This window comes from Enhydra lutris, unplaced genomic scaffold (genome assembly GCF_002288905.1).
Source record: "Enhydra lutris kenyoni isolate GAN:26980312 unplaced genomic scaffold, ASM228890v2 scaffoldscaffold57, whole genome shotgun sequence".
NCBI classification, from domain to species: domain Eukaryota; kingdom Metazoa; phylum Chordata; class Mammalia; order Carnivora; family Mustelidae; genus Enhydra; species Enhydra lutris.
The window spans coordinates 10,283,752-10,300,491 of record NW_019154141.1 but is presented as its reverse complement, the minus strand read 5'-3'; the positions used below and the strand labels follow the sequence as shown (position 1 = coordinate 10,300,491).

Below are 16,740 nucleotides of genomic sequence, written 5' to 3'. Positions count from 1 at the left end.
TTGAGTTGGTGACCTCTGGTAGAGTGGGATATTTGTCTTTTCTAATTCATACAGTCCTTTCTAACCATTATTGTGGTTCACTGAATTCTGATCTCACATTCCAGGGAATAGGAAGTACTGACGAAAAAGTCTTACTTTGTGTTATAAATTACTGCACTCAGGCAGAAGTACTTTTGCACAACATTAAGTATGCCCAGAGGCTAATAAGCATTTATTAGGACAGAAACTATAATTCAAACATACATTCAGAATCAACATGAAGACTCAAAAAAACCAGTCTGAATTTAGATTTCCAGAAAGTATTTCAAGTCCTATTTTAGGGAAAGGACATGGTCCAAGTATTCATTGCACTAACACAGTAGGCAGGCCAGGTGTTTGAGCCATTTTATTAGAGACACCTGCATGTACTCCTTCATAAAGTGATCAAGTAAAAAGGTACGAAAGTAAAATATGCTTCCTGAGACATTCAACAGTTTTACCAATCAAAGCAGAAACTTACCTAATATAGAGAAAGAGGGTGGTGAAAATGTGCTTGAAAACTCTAAATAAACCACTCAATGATGAGATGTGTTCTAGGACAATCCACCAAAGACCATCTACTTAGTGGGTACTATTCCCTCCTTTCTAAACTCAGGGGAGAAATCCTTTGGGGGTGGGGAGATCAATTAATTTTTAAAAATCTCTCTCCAGGAAGGAAGTCACTTAGTTTCTGTATCTTAATAGCTTCACCAAGAAAAAAATAACCCCTACCAACCCTCCCAAGGAAGCTGACTAAATCTAAGAGGAATAAGCATTACTCTTTAAACAAAGGATTTTCAATAACTTTGAAAATCCAATACAGACTAGCATGTTTTTTACATTTTAAAATTGTGTTTCCAGTATAACAAGGCAACTAAGCTTTACTCCACTCAATGCCAAAAATACCTTCTCAAACCAGCATCACCACCCATAATGGCCTTATGTTTACAGATTACATAATTCAGGTTATATCAAACAGAACAAATCTAAAACTTGTTCTTCACCTTAAAATACAATTAAAATCTGTGCTCAACCCAATAAAATGGAGACGATGTAGACACACTGGTTACACTGTAGCATTACTAAAGAAAAAAGAGCATCGGCAGTGTTTGATGAAGAAAAAAAATGGGAGTATTTTCCTTTCTTCCCACCTTGATAAAAGCTCAAAAGTGAACGAGGCTTACTCATTTTCTAGCTTCCAGAATTTTCCCCAACAGGATAATGATAAGTCTAACAATCAAAGAATGTTCTGCAGGTTTAACCACAGAAATAACGTGTGTAGGCAGGAATAAAGAAAATCAGACAAAAATTTAACATCTCACTTTGGTAAAGCACAAAAGTCAAATACTAATTGTTCTGAATAAGGCTTTCAGGAAAGCAGCAAGGACACTTCTAAATTCTTCATTCAACAGATTCATATAAGTGGAAGGACCAAAAACCCTACCTTACCTCAAACTCTTTCAATAATTAATTCATCACTCTCTCAACTGTCTACAGACACAAATCAAAAAGTTATTTTATATATACTTAAATGCAGTAGTCCTCAGAAACCATCTTCACCATAACACAGATGTTAAGAATCTTTGTCACATCTAATGTTTCCCTCCAAATAGTGCACACTTGAGAAATAAAAAGTTAACCACCTCAAATCATGGGATCACTAACAAATACATCAAGTACGGGAAAGGTCAAAGAAACTGCATACTTTGTTGGCGAAACAAAGTGGAAATTAAAATCAAAATTCCATGACTGAGGACAGTTATCCCACATATAATAAATTTTTTAAATTCCCAAGGGATGAGCATTTTTACCTTGCCTTATTTTTAGAACTACACATCACACTGTATATATCACATGACATGATGTAACTGTTAGCAAAGAAAATGGCCCAAACCATTAAAAATATACAAGAGGAAAAGAATCAATACATACTTAAGGATCACTATATTACATTTTTACTTTTTTTTTTAAAAGATATTTACTAACTCACTATAGACTTTTAATTGGAAAAGTGGCAAGGAACCTACGTAAAACAAGAGAAAAAGGTACTTGGTATTTCATAATATAGGAATTTACCTAATTATTGGGAAAACTGATATGAAGAAACAGACAATAACATTATTCTAAACCTCAAGGATTAAAGGTAAAAATTCTCTGGATCAAAAATGCAACAGAAACAAAACGAAATACTTTTAGGTGGAAAACAATTATTACTCAGAAGCATTCCCTGTTGCTGGAAGAAAAAAAAATAGTTTTAACTGACAATGGCTGCAGACAACTGAAAATTTCTAAATTGGTCAGGCAGTTTATTAGAAAAGGAACCAAGTATATCGTATGGAAGTGGGGGAGGGGAAAACACACCCACTTAAGCCTTTGTAAACAGTGGTACTAAAAGACCCAAGAAGCTGGGAAAAATCAAAACTACAAACTATTCTAAAAAATGCCAAACATACTCCAATGTACTACCTTCCACACTTGAAAGTGCTTCAGAGACAAAGTTCAGTAACAATCTATAACTATATCATGATTATGCAAGGCAAAGATTATGTAATTTTGTCATTTATTATAAATATTCTCCTACTCTCAAACTAAAACAACTAAAATGTTTTGATCTCTTTAATGGGGAAGGGGTAGGTTCTTCTGGACTACAATTTAAAAATATAAACACACACCCCAAAACAAACAAAAAAACACAATGATTGCTAGCCACGTGACAAAGGAGATGGCAACACCAGGATTGTGAATGGAGGGGAGGGAGGCGAGGCAGGAGGACTAGGAAGATTTCTCCGAACTTTGGGGAGCTCGGGATTCGGGTCTCCCGACCCTTAAGGTACCAAACTCTAGCCCTACAAGTTGTATCGTTAACATTCTCAAATATAGTTTTATTAACAGATCACGAAAAATGCTCCAGTGACCTCCAGAATAAAAGGAGGAAAAAATCAGAGGAAAGAGAGCAATTTAAAGTGGCGCCATCATGTCACCCCTTCTCCCCTAAGGCAATCAATAAGCAATAGTTAAGTAACGTGTCTCTCCAAAAAAAACCACACTGGGATCCCGACAATGGAAAACAAAAGGATTTTTAAGTAAAACATGAGGGTAAGGTTGTTTATCGTATGGAAAACAATCAAACTATTTGCTGAAGAATCAAAAGACAGTCAGCCGGAAAACAGGCCCCCCAAACTCACTTAAAAGCAAATAAATGCCTCTTCCTCTTTAGTTTTTCTTTTTTTTTTAAACAAACACGTCCGCCTAAGGGAGACTAGATCCGAAAACTAAGTGACCTCAATATACAGGCAACAAAAATAATAAATACATGAAACAAATAACCATCTGACTTAACAATCAGAGTTGTGATACACACCGTGAAACGCGCAAGATGTGTGTTTCGAGCAGAGAAAGGCCTTCTGCAGTCAAGAGAAGTTCAAGGCGACAGCCAGAGTTTGTTTGGGGTTTTTTTAAACGGGAATAAACCGTGTTCTTAAGGCCGCATTTTTAAATAGAACGCCAAAGGAAAAGCTGGCGAACGAGGCGGCAGCTGGTGTGGAAGGGCCCCCGCACACCCCCGCCCTTGGGGCGACTCCCAGCCCCGGACCCGCAGCGGGGAAGCCCGGAGAGGCCATTTAAAGTTCCGGGGATTTTTCCTGCCCTGCCCTGCCTTTCTAGTTACAACTAACAAAGAGAGAAATGGGAGCCACAGGGAGAGCGAGGAGAAGGAGAAAGGGCAGCGAGAGGAGGAGGAGAGGAGCAGCAGCAGCAGCAGCACCTACCACGTGATGGAGGAGCGTTGCCCGGGCGGATTCAGCCCCACAAAATGGGCGCAGTTTGCAAACAGCCCCCGGCCTGGGCGCCGAGGGCCGGCGGCGGCAGGCGGGGGCGCGCGGCGGCGGCTCCGGCCCGGGCCCGCCGCTCTCCTCCCCCCCGGCGCCCGGAGCCGCCCTGACTTTCCGGGCGGGGGGGGGGGGGCGAGGCGGAGGGGGAGGGGAAGGCGGCGGCGGCGGGGAGCGGCCGCTTTTTCTTCTCTTTCGAGCCCCTTCTCCGGCCTTCCTCGGCTCCGGCGGGGCCTGGGCACGGCCGGGGACCGCAGCCCGGCCGGGAGGATTGGCGGGCGGGGGCAGAGGGTGAAGCCGTCCCCCCGCCCCGCACAAACAAGCGCCGCCGTCTGCAGCCCGAGCCCGCACCCCAGCCGCCACCCCCGCACGCCTCTTCCCGGCCGGGGAGCGCGCTCCGGCCGCCCCCCGCGCCGCCGCGGTGAGACGAGTCGGCTTCGCTACGGTGCTCGGTTCTCCCGCCGGCTCGGCGAGCGGTGGCGGCGGTGGCGGCGGCACTGGGAAAATGGCGGCCGAGCTCCTTTTCCCTCCCCCCCTTTAATCTGAAGCGGAGGGAGAATGGAGCGAGCGAGCGAGCGGGCGAGCGCCGGGGACACGGGGAGGAGGGACAGCAGCGCCTCCGCCGGCTGCGGCTGCGGCGGCGAAGGGCCGCTCCGCCCCGGCGCGCCGCCAGGGGGCGCCCGCCGCGCCGCCCCCGCGGGCCGCCAGGAGGCGCGGCCGCCGCCGCCGCCGCCTCAGTCATGGCTTCTCGCCGCGGCCGCTGTTTCTGCACCTCCATCTGCGGAGGCCGCGGAGCCGGGACCCAGCTGCTCCCAGATGTGCGGCGACGCCACGCGGCACTGCGGCAGGCGGGAGCGGGCCCTCGCTCCGGCCGAGGTGAGGCTAACCTGAGGCACTGACGCCGTCACATTCCCTCCGCGCTGGGGCTGGCGGGGCCGCGCGCCGGCTATGAGGGGGCAAGGCGGGCAGGCGCGGCGGAGCAAGAGGACGTGAGCGAGGAACTGTTTGCACTGTGTAGTTAACAAGCTAATGCCGTCGGTGCCACACTATTCCAGGGCTAAATGCGCGCTGAGTCGGGTGGGAAGCTCCCTGACTAGTGAAGCGCTCTCTGCCGCCCTTTGTCCTAGCCGACTGCCTCCGTACACTGCAGCACGCCTGGGCACTAGCCCCAGTGCAGCGCTCCGCAGCCGCCAGGGTGGAGGGGAAAAAAAAAAAAAAAAAAAAAAAAAAAAAAAGGCGCACGTCCTCACTGCGCAGGCGCAGGCCAGGGCCCGCGCCGGGCCAGCCCGGGAAAGGACAGCCGGGAGCGAGAGGGGAAGTGATGGCCCACCCGCGCCGGGCCCGCTGGGAACTGTAGTTTTCGTTAAGAAGCACGCGTCTTGTTTTGGGTGTCATGGCTTGGCAGATCCGCCAAAGCAGGCAAATGGCATTACACAATGAGTATTTATGCTTCCTGTCGCCACCAAAAGGAAGTTCACTGCTATGCTAAAAGTTTAACAAAGAACTCTACAGAGAAATCCAAATCTCACAACAAAACTTCCCACTTTCCTACCAGAGTTGTTTTAAAGTAGTGGCACTTGATCATTTCTCATGACCACTTTGTCAGCACAGTATTTTATTCCTCTCCCAAAACAGGGCCTTAAAATAATGGAACCTTTTCTAAATCAAAAAAGTTATGCAATATAATGCAAAGAATAACACAAAGTATAATTCCACTATCCTTTAAAACCAAAGAAAAAGTTGCCAAAAGATTAATTCAGTGCTTTGAGATTTTAAAAAGGAACTCTGGGATTCATCAGAATTTCAGTGGCTCAACAACAACAACAAAAGGATTCCAACAGTTAAATCATCAAATGCAGCAAGAAAGAAAGGCATGCTGTACTTCGAAAAAGGAAGATGAGAAACGCTCTATACTGTTCTGTGGCTTACCAGAACCAATATCCGGTGGTATGCGTCACTTCCGCTAGTCAAAAAAAAAAAAACCACCTCAGTCTCAGTCCTCCACAAAGTTACAATAACTCATCAGCACCTAGCATCCACACCTATATTTCCATCAGCTTCCATTTGTACTCTTAAAAATCACACTATCAATCATAGTCATGGTTCTCAAATATCAAAAGCAAGAAGCTAAGAATGAAGTCACAAATTACATAAAGAATAAACTAATATATGTGTACATAGTTGTATACACATCCAAAAGAGATGCTAGACTTGGCTTTTTATAATCCTGGGAAAGAAAATTTAGTTGATTAAAAAAATGTATATACGTACCTTCACATAAATAGTAATTCCACAAAATATAGCAGAAGGGTGTTAAACACAAACCAATAGATGGCGAACTAGAGCCCTAATCTAAGGATTCTGAAATCTAAATGAGCAGAATGAAAAACACCAAATAAGGCAAAGCCCCTTGCAGTGTATACCTAAAAACATTACGTTCAAAGACACCCACCCACAAAATAATTAATCTTACTACTGATTAGTAAGTAGACTGCCAACTCTTAAAACTCAACTGCCAAATTAGGCCCCCAAATAACCAAGATTATAAAATACATTTTTTTCAGTGGATCAGAAGTTAGAAATGCTCATTTTAAAACATGCATTTTGGGGGCATCTGGGTGGCTCAGCCAGTTAAGCATCTGCTTTTGGCTTGGGTCATGATCCCAGGGTCCTGGAATGAGCCCTGCTTTGGGCTCCCTGCTCAGCTCCCTTTCTTTCCAGCTCATACTTACCCTCTCTCTCTCTAATAAATACAATCTTTTTTAAATTAAAAAAAAAAAACGTGCATCTGGGGGAAAATAAATTCCAACTTTCTCATTCTCTCATTGCTTAACCCAAGACTCGGGAGTTCACAGTGTTTATGGCATTTAAATCAGTCAACATGTTTTACATTCTTATCTCAAACCAGATGTCTTTTTGCTGAGGCACCAATTTTTACAAATAAGGACATTCAAAGGTGAGCCACTCACTACAGATGCAAAAATCTTGAGAAATACATTTTCTTAGAATTTACCCCAGAAACACAGTGGATGTCAAGGCTGAACAAATACACACACACACACACTCATACACACCCTACTGTTCAAATCACTCTTGGAGTACTCATTGTGGTTCACTCTCAAATACCCACTTTATCCTATTGGATCAATTTAACCCATCCTCTCTGCCAGTGATTGGTCAGGAATGGGCATGAAACCCAATCCTGGCCAATAAGACATGAGCAGAAGCCCATTGGAAGGCCTGCAAGAGAGAACTGTGAGAAAAGCTTCATTCCTAAAGACAAAGTGAAGAAGAAACAGTTCCCTCTTCTTCAGACAGTGCTAAACATGACACCTCAAAATGCTACAGTCCCGCTACAGCAAGCCTAACCTAACATCATCAAAGGGGGCAGAATGGAGAGCTGGCAGGAACCTGTGTCCTTGGTGACAACATGAAGCCATTACATCAAATAATACATCTGCAAGACTTTTGGACTTCCAGCTACCTAAGAACAATGTAAGAACAAATATTTCTTTAATGTCTCAGCCAATTTGAGTTAGATTTTCTATATCTGAAAGTAAAAAAAAATTCTCATTTCTCATATTTTAGAATATCTGTATTTCTTTGATTATTCATACTATATAAAACCTTATTCTTCAGCAAAGTCCTTCCCTTCTATATAAAACTCTGTACCCATCCACATCTTTAATCTATATGTTCTTTCCGCCTAGAAAAAGAGAACCATCCCTCCTCACAATCATTCCTGTTCATTCCTCTCCCCAATATACTGCCACTTATTTCTCCTTTAAGATATGTTTCACCGGACCACCATTATCATTTACATACTTAACAGTAATATAGATAACTGGCACTATATTACCCTGATCTTGATTAAGTGCTTTCTGTAATCCCTTTGAGACTGTTTTCATGTATCAATCTTACTTCTGAAGCTGGCCTAAAAGCGCTAAAAGGCAGGAACTATAGTTCAGATTTATAACTCTCACCGATACAATAAACATATTCCAAGAAGATATTCTCTAATAACTTTCCCACCATATCTTTTTTTTCCCCACCATATATCTTTTAACAAGCCAGATATTCTTAAGCAGAATGTTCTATCACAAATTCAGTACTTCGTATGTCCAACCTAATCTCAAAAAGACAAGGGATTATTTTGTTTTGATTATTCTGTTTCACTTAAAAATATATCTATATATTAGGGGCACCTGGGTGGCTCAGTGGGTTGAGCCGCTGCCTTCGGCTCAGGTCATGATCTCAGGGTCCTGGGATCGAGTCCCGCATCGGGCTCTCTGCTCAGCCGGCAGTCTGCTTCCCTCTCTCTCTCTGCCTGCCTCTCCGTCTACTTGTGATCTCTCTCTGTCAAATAAATAAATTAAAAATCTTTAAAAATATATATATATATCTATATATTAACTCAGGGGGTGCCTGGGTAGTGCAGTTGGTTAAGCGTCTGACTCTTGGTTACAGCTAAGATCCTGATCTCAAGGTTGTGGGATCAAACCCTGCCTCTGGCTCAGGGCAGAGTCTGCTTGAGATTCTCTTTCCATTTCCCTTTGCCCCTCCCACTTGTGCTCACAAGCCCCCTCTCTCTAAAATTTAAATATCTATCTATCTATCTATCTATCTATCTATCTCAGGAGAGAACGTCCTAAACCATTTAGTTTCAAACGAACAAGGTCCCAGTTTCTGTTATTTATCATTGCATCATTACATCCCAGGGACCTAGTTCAGAGCCTTGCAAAAGGTGATACTTTGTAAGAATTGGCTGAAAAAAATGAATAAAAAGTATAGTGTGGTAGCTAAGAGTATAGGATGTAGGGGTAGCCCTAGATTTTATCTGCCTCCTTTAATTATCAACCCTCCTTTAATTTGCCCAGCTGCGTTACTCTGGGCAAAGTATTTAACCTATAAGCCCCAGTTTCTGCTCTGTAAAAAGGAGATAGTAGTGCCTACTTCATAAATCTAACTATTAAAGCTATTTTCCAAAGTTCCATAATTCAGAATTAAAATATGAGATAAGGTCAGCACCTCTTCCCTAATTCAAAATTCAAATCCCTATCCACTCCAGCAAACAATGTTTTCATTCATAAACTCAGATAACACTACCCATAAAAATACTTTGAGCTCCCTATAAACATATTCTAATTCTGAAAAAGATTATTTACATTTTAAATCCAAAGCCACATAAATAAGTAAAGATGCATTTACTCAACAAAAATTTAGTGAGTACCTATTAAGCTCAAGACCCTGTTCCAGATATCACAGAAATGAATGCATCAATCTGTTTAAGACATTACATTATATCATGAAAGAAACATCTTTAAAACTGAAATTGGTATATGCTCTCATGTTAATATTTAACCAGCTAAATATTAAGTAGAAAACCAGAATGAACTGAGCCAAAGGTAAGAAATTTAAATCACAGAATTTTGGACATAGAAGGAACATGGAAGCTCATCCAGTTAAACCTCCAAATTTTATTAGTGCAAAAATGAGGGGAGGCCAAGAGAGAACAGTTAGGATTCTACCCTAAACCCTACAGCAGGATACGCTGGGATCAGAGGTCAGTCTCCAATTCTCACTTTCCCCCTTGCATCACCTGCCTTCCAGAGTTACATCCCCTCAACAATAACAGGCTACTCACTTGACAAGAACTAACAAGAGTGATAAAAGGTATTAAACCCAAACAATACTACCTATTTCACAGTTTCACAAGTATCAAGACTTAGCCAAATGTAAGTAAAAGAAAATCCTCACAGTGACTACAATGACTGTAAAGGCTCAAAAATCAGTATTTTTTTTTCATTAAATGGAGGTCTCAACTGATTCCAAATATATATTCTTATGTACTCAGTCCAGTAGCAAACTTTCAGTAAGATTAAACAACTTAAGGCATGTAAAAAACTTTTGTAAATGGCAAAGTATTATAAGAATGCATGGCATTCCTTAGTTTCAATCCCACCTAAAAACAAGATAATTTTCTTCATACTAGAGATAGGCTTCCAAATTTACATAAAGTCGTTAACCTTACCATTTCACCATAGAAGTGATTCAGTAACTCTTTGAGAAGAAAGACTAGTTAACTGTGTTAGTAATAAGAACAATAACTAAAGTTACAGGTTAACTTTGAAAACACTCCTAAATCAAGAAGTACTCTATTTGGGGATAATTCAGAAGACAGCACTAAAATTCAACTGAATACAACTATACCACTTAAAGAAACAGGTCAGGTTCTTTCTGGCCATCAGCTACATTAGGATCTAACATCCAAGGTCGATGGTTTTCTCCTCTGTGGAGAAGCACTGTGGGAAAGCGTACAAGCACTGACTTCTGATGCATGCAGTTAAACAAGGACTTTATATGACTATTTTAATAAAGTTTCTCAAGTTAAACAAAAAACGACACTGATTATAAAGGTGGATTTTAATTAATTCTGCTTTAAATTTTAGTACAGAACATTAAAGAATTGTCAAATAATTAGAATTTACCAAAAAAGTTAATTGACTAAACATTAACAGAGACAGTGCTCCAATATACTGATTTTGCATATGAGGCAAAGTCAAATGAAGCAATCTGTCTAGGACCTAAACCCTGTTTCAGATAATTAAGTTGAATGTCAGAATTTGCCCAAAATCTGCCAAGAAACCACCTGGCTTCTTTTCCAAATGAAACATAAAGGTAAACACGCAAAATAACTTCAAGGAAGCCATGAGCAAAGAACCTGTAGAGGGCCCTATAAAGAGAGTCAGAGATTAAAAAAATGTTCAAAGAGAAAAGGAGGCAACAGGTGGACAATGCAAATGTCATTAAAAAAAAAAAAAAATGAAGTCAGTTGCTGAGTCCAAAGTTAAGGTGCAACTTCTAAAATCTCACTCTGATGGCAAAGCAAACCCAGGGATTTTGGACACAGCACACCTGTTTTCCTCCAGTAGAGAAGCACACCATTCTCGGAAAGAAACATTCCTTTGTAATTCACTAATTCCTGGATTCTTGCACCGGGTTTTCATGTACACTCTGGAGCACAGAGCTATGAACTAGGGAGTAATTGAAGCCAACAAATAATCAGAAGAGGCACCTTTCTGGAGTGTCAATTCAATTAAAGACTGTAGTAAAATCGCCTACACTTTGTTAAAAATAAACACAAAAAATTACAGAGAAAAATGCAAAATTCTCATTTTTTTCAAGATAGAGGAGTCTTCAGAAAAATGTCCTTTTTGTAACAAGTTGCTCTGGACAACCCCAGACTGAGCGTATTTTAAAGGAAAAGTTGGGAAAATACTGCTTTAGATTATTTATAGATAAATATGCAATCCCCCAAAATCCTGAACATAATCCCTCCATACAAATAATGAAACTTGCAAAAATCTCATGTAAAAATTGTCATGGATACAATATTATAAATGAGACCATAAAACTACTGAACATGACTAGAATTCAGGAAATGCTAAAGTCCCTGTCTTATCTCTGTCACTCATTTACTAAGAAATTATATATAATTTCCTTAACAACAACCTTTTCTCATTTCTGAATTAGACAAAAAGAATATAATATTCAGTATTTTTCAGCCATATTCCAAATTAATTTCCACAATCAAATTTAGACAAATTTATCTAGGAAAACTTGTCCCAAATGAACTTGAACTAGCAGAACAAACAGAAATAAAAAAAAATTTTTTTAAACTGCTAAGTGAAACCATATGTTCTGTGATATAAAAAAGAAAAAAACTTTCTGTGTAGGGGAGGGGGCAAAACTCACATTGCCAGTATAGATATAATAAGAATATATAACAAATATATATATATGTATATATATATATATAAAAAACATGCTCCCAAGTTAATATTTAACCAGCTAAATATTGAGTAGAAAGCCAGAATGAACTGAACCTAAGGCAGATGCTTAACCAACTGAGCCAACTAGGAGCCCTACAGTCAAATGATTTTTGACAAGGGTACCACAATAATTCAAGAGGGGGTACGGGGATAGTCTTTTCAGTAAACAGTATGAGGACAACTGAATGTTCACATGCAGTAAAATGAAGTTGGACCCTTATCTCACCCCTTACACAAAAATTAACCAAAATGAATCATAGACCAAAATGTAAGAGCTAAAATCATAAAATTCTTAGAAGAAAACAGAGTAAAACCTTCATTATACTGGGTTAGGCAATGGTTTTTAGATATAGCACCAAAGTACAAGTGACAAGAAAAAATATGTAGCTTGGACTTCATGAAAATTATAAATTTTGTGCATTAAAGTACCCCATATCAAGGGGCACCTGGGTGGCTCGGTCAGTTAAGTGTCCAACTGTTAATTTCAGGTCATGATCTCAGGGTTGTGAGATCAAGCCCCGTGAGATCAAACTCCTGCTAAGCACAGAGCCTGCTCAGGATTCTCTCTCTTCCCCTTCCCTCTGCCCCTCTACCCGCTCATGCTCACTTACACACTCTCTCTCTAAAAATAAATAAATAAATCTTTGTAAAAAATAAATAAAGGATTCCATCAAGAAAGTGAAAACATAACTTACAGAGTGGGAGAAAATATTTGAAAATCCTATGTGACAAAGGACTTCTTTCCAGAATATATAAAGAACTCTTATAACTCAACAATAAAAAGACAATCCAGTTTAAAAAATGGGTAGAAGTTTTGACAGAAGAATCTTCTCCAGAGATATACAAATAGCTAATGAGCACATGAAAACATCTCATCATCATTAGTCATCAGGGAAATGAAAGCAAAGCCAAAGTGAGACACCACTTCACAACTACCCTCATGATTATAATCAAAATGATGGACGGTTAGAAGTATTGACAAGGATGTGGAGAGACTGAACTCTCATACGTTGCGGGTATGAATGTAAAATGTACCTACCTTGGAAAATAGTTTGGTGGTTTGTCAAAAAGTTAAATAGATTTACCATATAACTTAGTAATTCTACCCCTAGGTATATATTCAAAAGAACTGAAAAGAGGTGTCCAAACAAAAACTTACACAAGAATGTTTATAGCAGCATTACACATAATAGCCAAAAGATAGTAACAACCCAAAGGTCCACCAATTGATTAACGGATAAGCAAAATGGGGCACATTCATACAATGGAATATTACTTGACCTTAAAAAGGAATAAAGTACTGATGTATGCTACAACATAGATGAATTCTGCAAACATGCTAAATGAAAGAAGCCAGTCACAAAAGAGCACATATTGTATGATTTTATTTATGTGAATGTCCAGCATAGGCAAATTATAGACACAGAAAGTAGATTAGTGATTGAAAGGGACTGGGGAACAAAAGGGAATAAGGGGTGACTGCTAATAGATACAGGGTTTCTTTTTGGGGTGTTGAAAATGTTCTAAAATTAGGTTTTGGTGACAGATGCACAACCGTGTCAATACATTAAAAGAAAACAGCTGTGCATTTTAAATGGGTAAATTTTATATGTGAAATGTATTTCAATAAAGCTGCAAAAAAAATGGATGGAGCCAAAATAATACCTAATTTCTAAACAATTTCAAGAAAAGAAAAAATCTTCAGCCACTTGCAAAAATCTCAAGAAAAGGCAAGCCATAATTCTTTTATTTCCCCTCAGAGGTAACCTCAGAGCACTAATTCGCCTCCATGTAACACTTGAAAACTCATTACCACCAATATACATAAGCAAAAAATGAGGTTCCCATCAAACTCACCTTACTCTAATTAACTCTATATGAGAATGAAATGAGGAAAACCTAACATGTCAGCAATACAAACAGTTATCTATAGGTAGATACAAATTAAAACAACAGTGAGGGAAGAGTTTAAGGAACACAAAATCCTATTACTGCAAAGATTATCTTGAATGAGACAGGATTGGAATGTATTACTATTTTAAAAGCTTAAAGAAAAGCAACGATATTATACTCTGCCCTAAGAATTTTATAAGAATTTTATAACAGATGGTTGACAAGGCTTCTATAAATGGGTAGTTCAGAGAAAAAATGTGGCTCTGTCCTCCCCAGCACTATTCAGAGTGTAAAGATGATACCCTGATCCACAGCTACAGGATCTGAGAGGAAGAGTATGGGCTGAACAGAGAATTATGCTCACCAGTCAACTCAATTCCAAGCCAGATTAATCATTTGTTTTTCCCCCATCAATCAACAATTCTTTTTTGCTTCCATATGATTCCATATAAATGTGTGTATAAATCTATCCCCACTACTCATCAGACTGATAAAATTAATGCTGAAGTTTTAACTCTGGTACTTGGTAGCTATGTGACTTTGGGCAAATGTGACTTTTTGGCCGCACCACTCTGTTTCTTCATGTAGAAAACCAGGGAGCCTGACTAGTTTAAATCAAGATTTCTTTTCAACTCTAATGCTCAATGATTCAGAAACCCGAAAACTACAACAATAACAGTAATGTGGGGTTCAACAATCTATGTGTTTACTGACACAAAACTTCTTTGGGAGGGGAATGATAAGATTTTAAGTAATTACAATAATGCTTTCTCACTAATTATTGGAACGGGGACACCTGGGTGGTTCAGTCGGTTAAGCATCTGCGTTAACCTCAGGTCATGATCCCAGGGTCCTGGGATGGAGTCCCAAGTCCCGTGTTGGGCTCTCTACTTAGTAGGGAGTCTGCTTCTTCCTCTGCCCCTCCCCTCACTTGTGCTTTCTCTCTTGCTCTCTCTTAATAAAATTTTTTTTTTTAATATTTTATTTATTCGACAGAGAGAGATCACAAGTAGACGGAGAGGCAGGCAGAGAGAGAGAGAGAGGAGGAAGCAGGCTTCCTGCTAAGCAGAGAGCCCGACGTGGGACTCGATTCCAGGACCCTGAGATCATGACCTGAGCCGAAGGCAGCGGCTTAACCCACTGAGCCACCCAGGCGCCCTCTTAATAAAATTTTTAAAAAAGATTAAACCTACAACATACACATATAACAGAACTTGGTTCTAAATTATAATCAGAAACTGACATACATAATCCATAGGTAACAGAAATACAAAACACACTTAACCAAGTGAGAGTGAGAGAAAAATAAAAATATTTATATGGATACCTTCACCTTCCTGACTCCTCTCCTTTCTGCCCAGCCCCTTCTATTCTAAACACATTCATAAAAAATGTGCTTATCAAAAAAAATGTATTATATGGTTACCTAATTTTAGAAAAAAAAATACAGACTTTAGTTAGATATAATTAAAATTGCTTAAAAAGCAAGTGAGTAATACAAAACATAGAGGTGGACTTTGTAATACTGTACTGAGCGTGAGAGATTAAAAAAAAGTCAGGAGCTCAACCCAAATTTTTTTAAATGTTTACATTTTAAATTGCGAACTAGTGTGGGGATGGAAGAGGGGAGAGAAGGGGCAGGTGGAAGAAGGGGAAAGCTTTACTCAAAATAGAAAAACAAAAATGAGGAAAAGCAGTAAAAGACCATAAATGTAGCTGATCAGGAGCACTAAGACATACGTAGGCAAAACAACAAACAAAGCCTTGCAAGAGGGGCGCCTGAGTGGTGCGGTCAGTTGAGGGCCCACTCTTGGTTTCCAGTAGTGTGGTGACCTCAGGGTCATGACATCAAGTTCCAATTCAGACTCCATGCTGATGCAGAGTCTGCTTGGGACCGTCTCTCCCTCTCCCTCTGCCAACCCCCCATGCTATAAATCTTTAAAAACAAAGAACAAAAACAAACACGAAAACGTTGCAAGAAAATGCAAAAATGCAAAAAAAAAGAGGTGGTTTAAATATATATTTAAAAAATATGCCAAATAAATACCGGATGGGTCACTTTATAAATAGGGTATAAACAGTGATAAAAGCAAGATAGCTGGGGCACCTGGGTGGCTCAGTGGGTTAAGCCTCTGCCTTCAGCTCAGGTCATGATCTCAGGGACCTGGGATCGAGCCTCTGCTTCCCCCCTCTCTCTGCCTGCCTCTCTGCCTACTTGTGATCTCTGCCTGTCAAATAAATAAATAAAATCTTAAAAAAAAAAAAAAAGCAAGATAGCTAATAGCTGATAACGTTAATTTGCTTCAATATTTACTGAGGAAAACATGAGGAAGAAAAACCTATTTCTAAATCAAAGCATATAATCACTGATAGTCAGTCAAAATCATCATTTAAAAAAACCAGATGCTTCCTAACTAATATATCAGATGTTAGGTCACGGAATCCCAAAGTATTCTCTGCATTTTAAAACAAGGTTGAGTATAAAATTATAAAACTGCAGGGCAGAACTTAACTCGCTGTCATATGAGAGGGGTGACCTCCTATCAAGCCCCAGAAGGATCTGTTTCTGTCATCAACATTTATCCAGCCCCTTGCTCAAAGCCTGGCATAGTTAGGCACTCAACAAATATTTGTTCAACAAAAATGAACAGAAACATGCCATCATTATAACTCCCATGTACTCAAGAGAAGGGCTCTGGCTATAAGCTTTAAATCAGCCAAACTGGCAAATCTCTAATAGAAGACTGGATCAGAAGACATATCAGCATGAATAACCTTCTGAGGAAAAGACATCATGGCTTCTAAAAGAGGAAATCACACCATACCAGTCTACCCAAATTCTCTAAGAAGTAAGTAAGTATGTGAATATGATTTACGTGGGCTTTTATAAAAGTCTTGACAAGATTCTAAGTAAAAGTTTATTAAAAAAAAAAAAAAACAAAAAACCTAAGTGACCACAAAATTGAGAATATTTACCAAAGATGGGTTGTAAGTTAGATGGAAAATTATAATGGGTGCTGAGGCACTTCCCCAAATGAAGAAGTATAAGCACAAGACGGATATTAGGTAACATTTTGGAAATGCTACACTTAACATTTTGAATAAATTATATTAAAAGACATAGAGAAAATTCCCCATTTTGCAGGTGGAGGGATGAGCTTCCTGATAAT

The 16,740-nt window shown here is 39.8% G+C and overlaps 1 protein-coding gene across 4 annotated transcripts in view; it reads right to left on the bottom strand.

Moving 5' to 3' along the window:
- LOC111158065 (KAT8 regulatory NSL complex subunit 1) overlaps positions 1-16,740 on the bottom strand; it is a 180,705-nt gene that overhangs the window by 148,963 nt on the left and 15,002 nt on the right. For 2 of the 4 annotated variants that reach the window (XM_022519869.1, XM_022519873.1), the window contains exon 1: positions 3,786-3,899. The exons of the other annotated variants lie outside the window; for them this stretch is intronic. The gene's annotated coding sequence lies outside the window, so the exon portion shown is untranslated. Of the gene's footprint in view, positions 1-3,785; positions 3,900-16,740 lie in introns of those variants that run through there. 4 annotated transcript variants of the gene reach the window in all.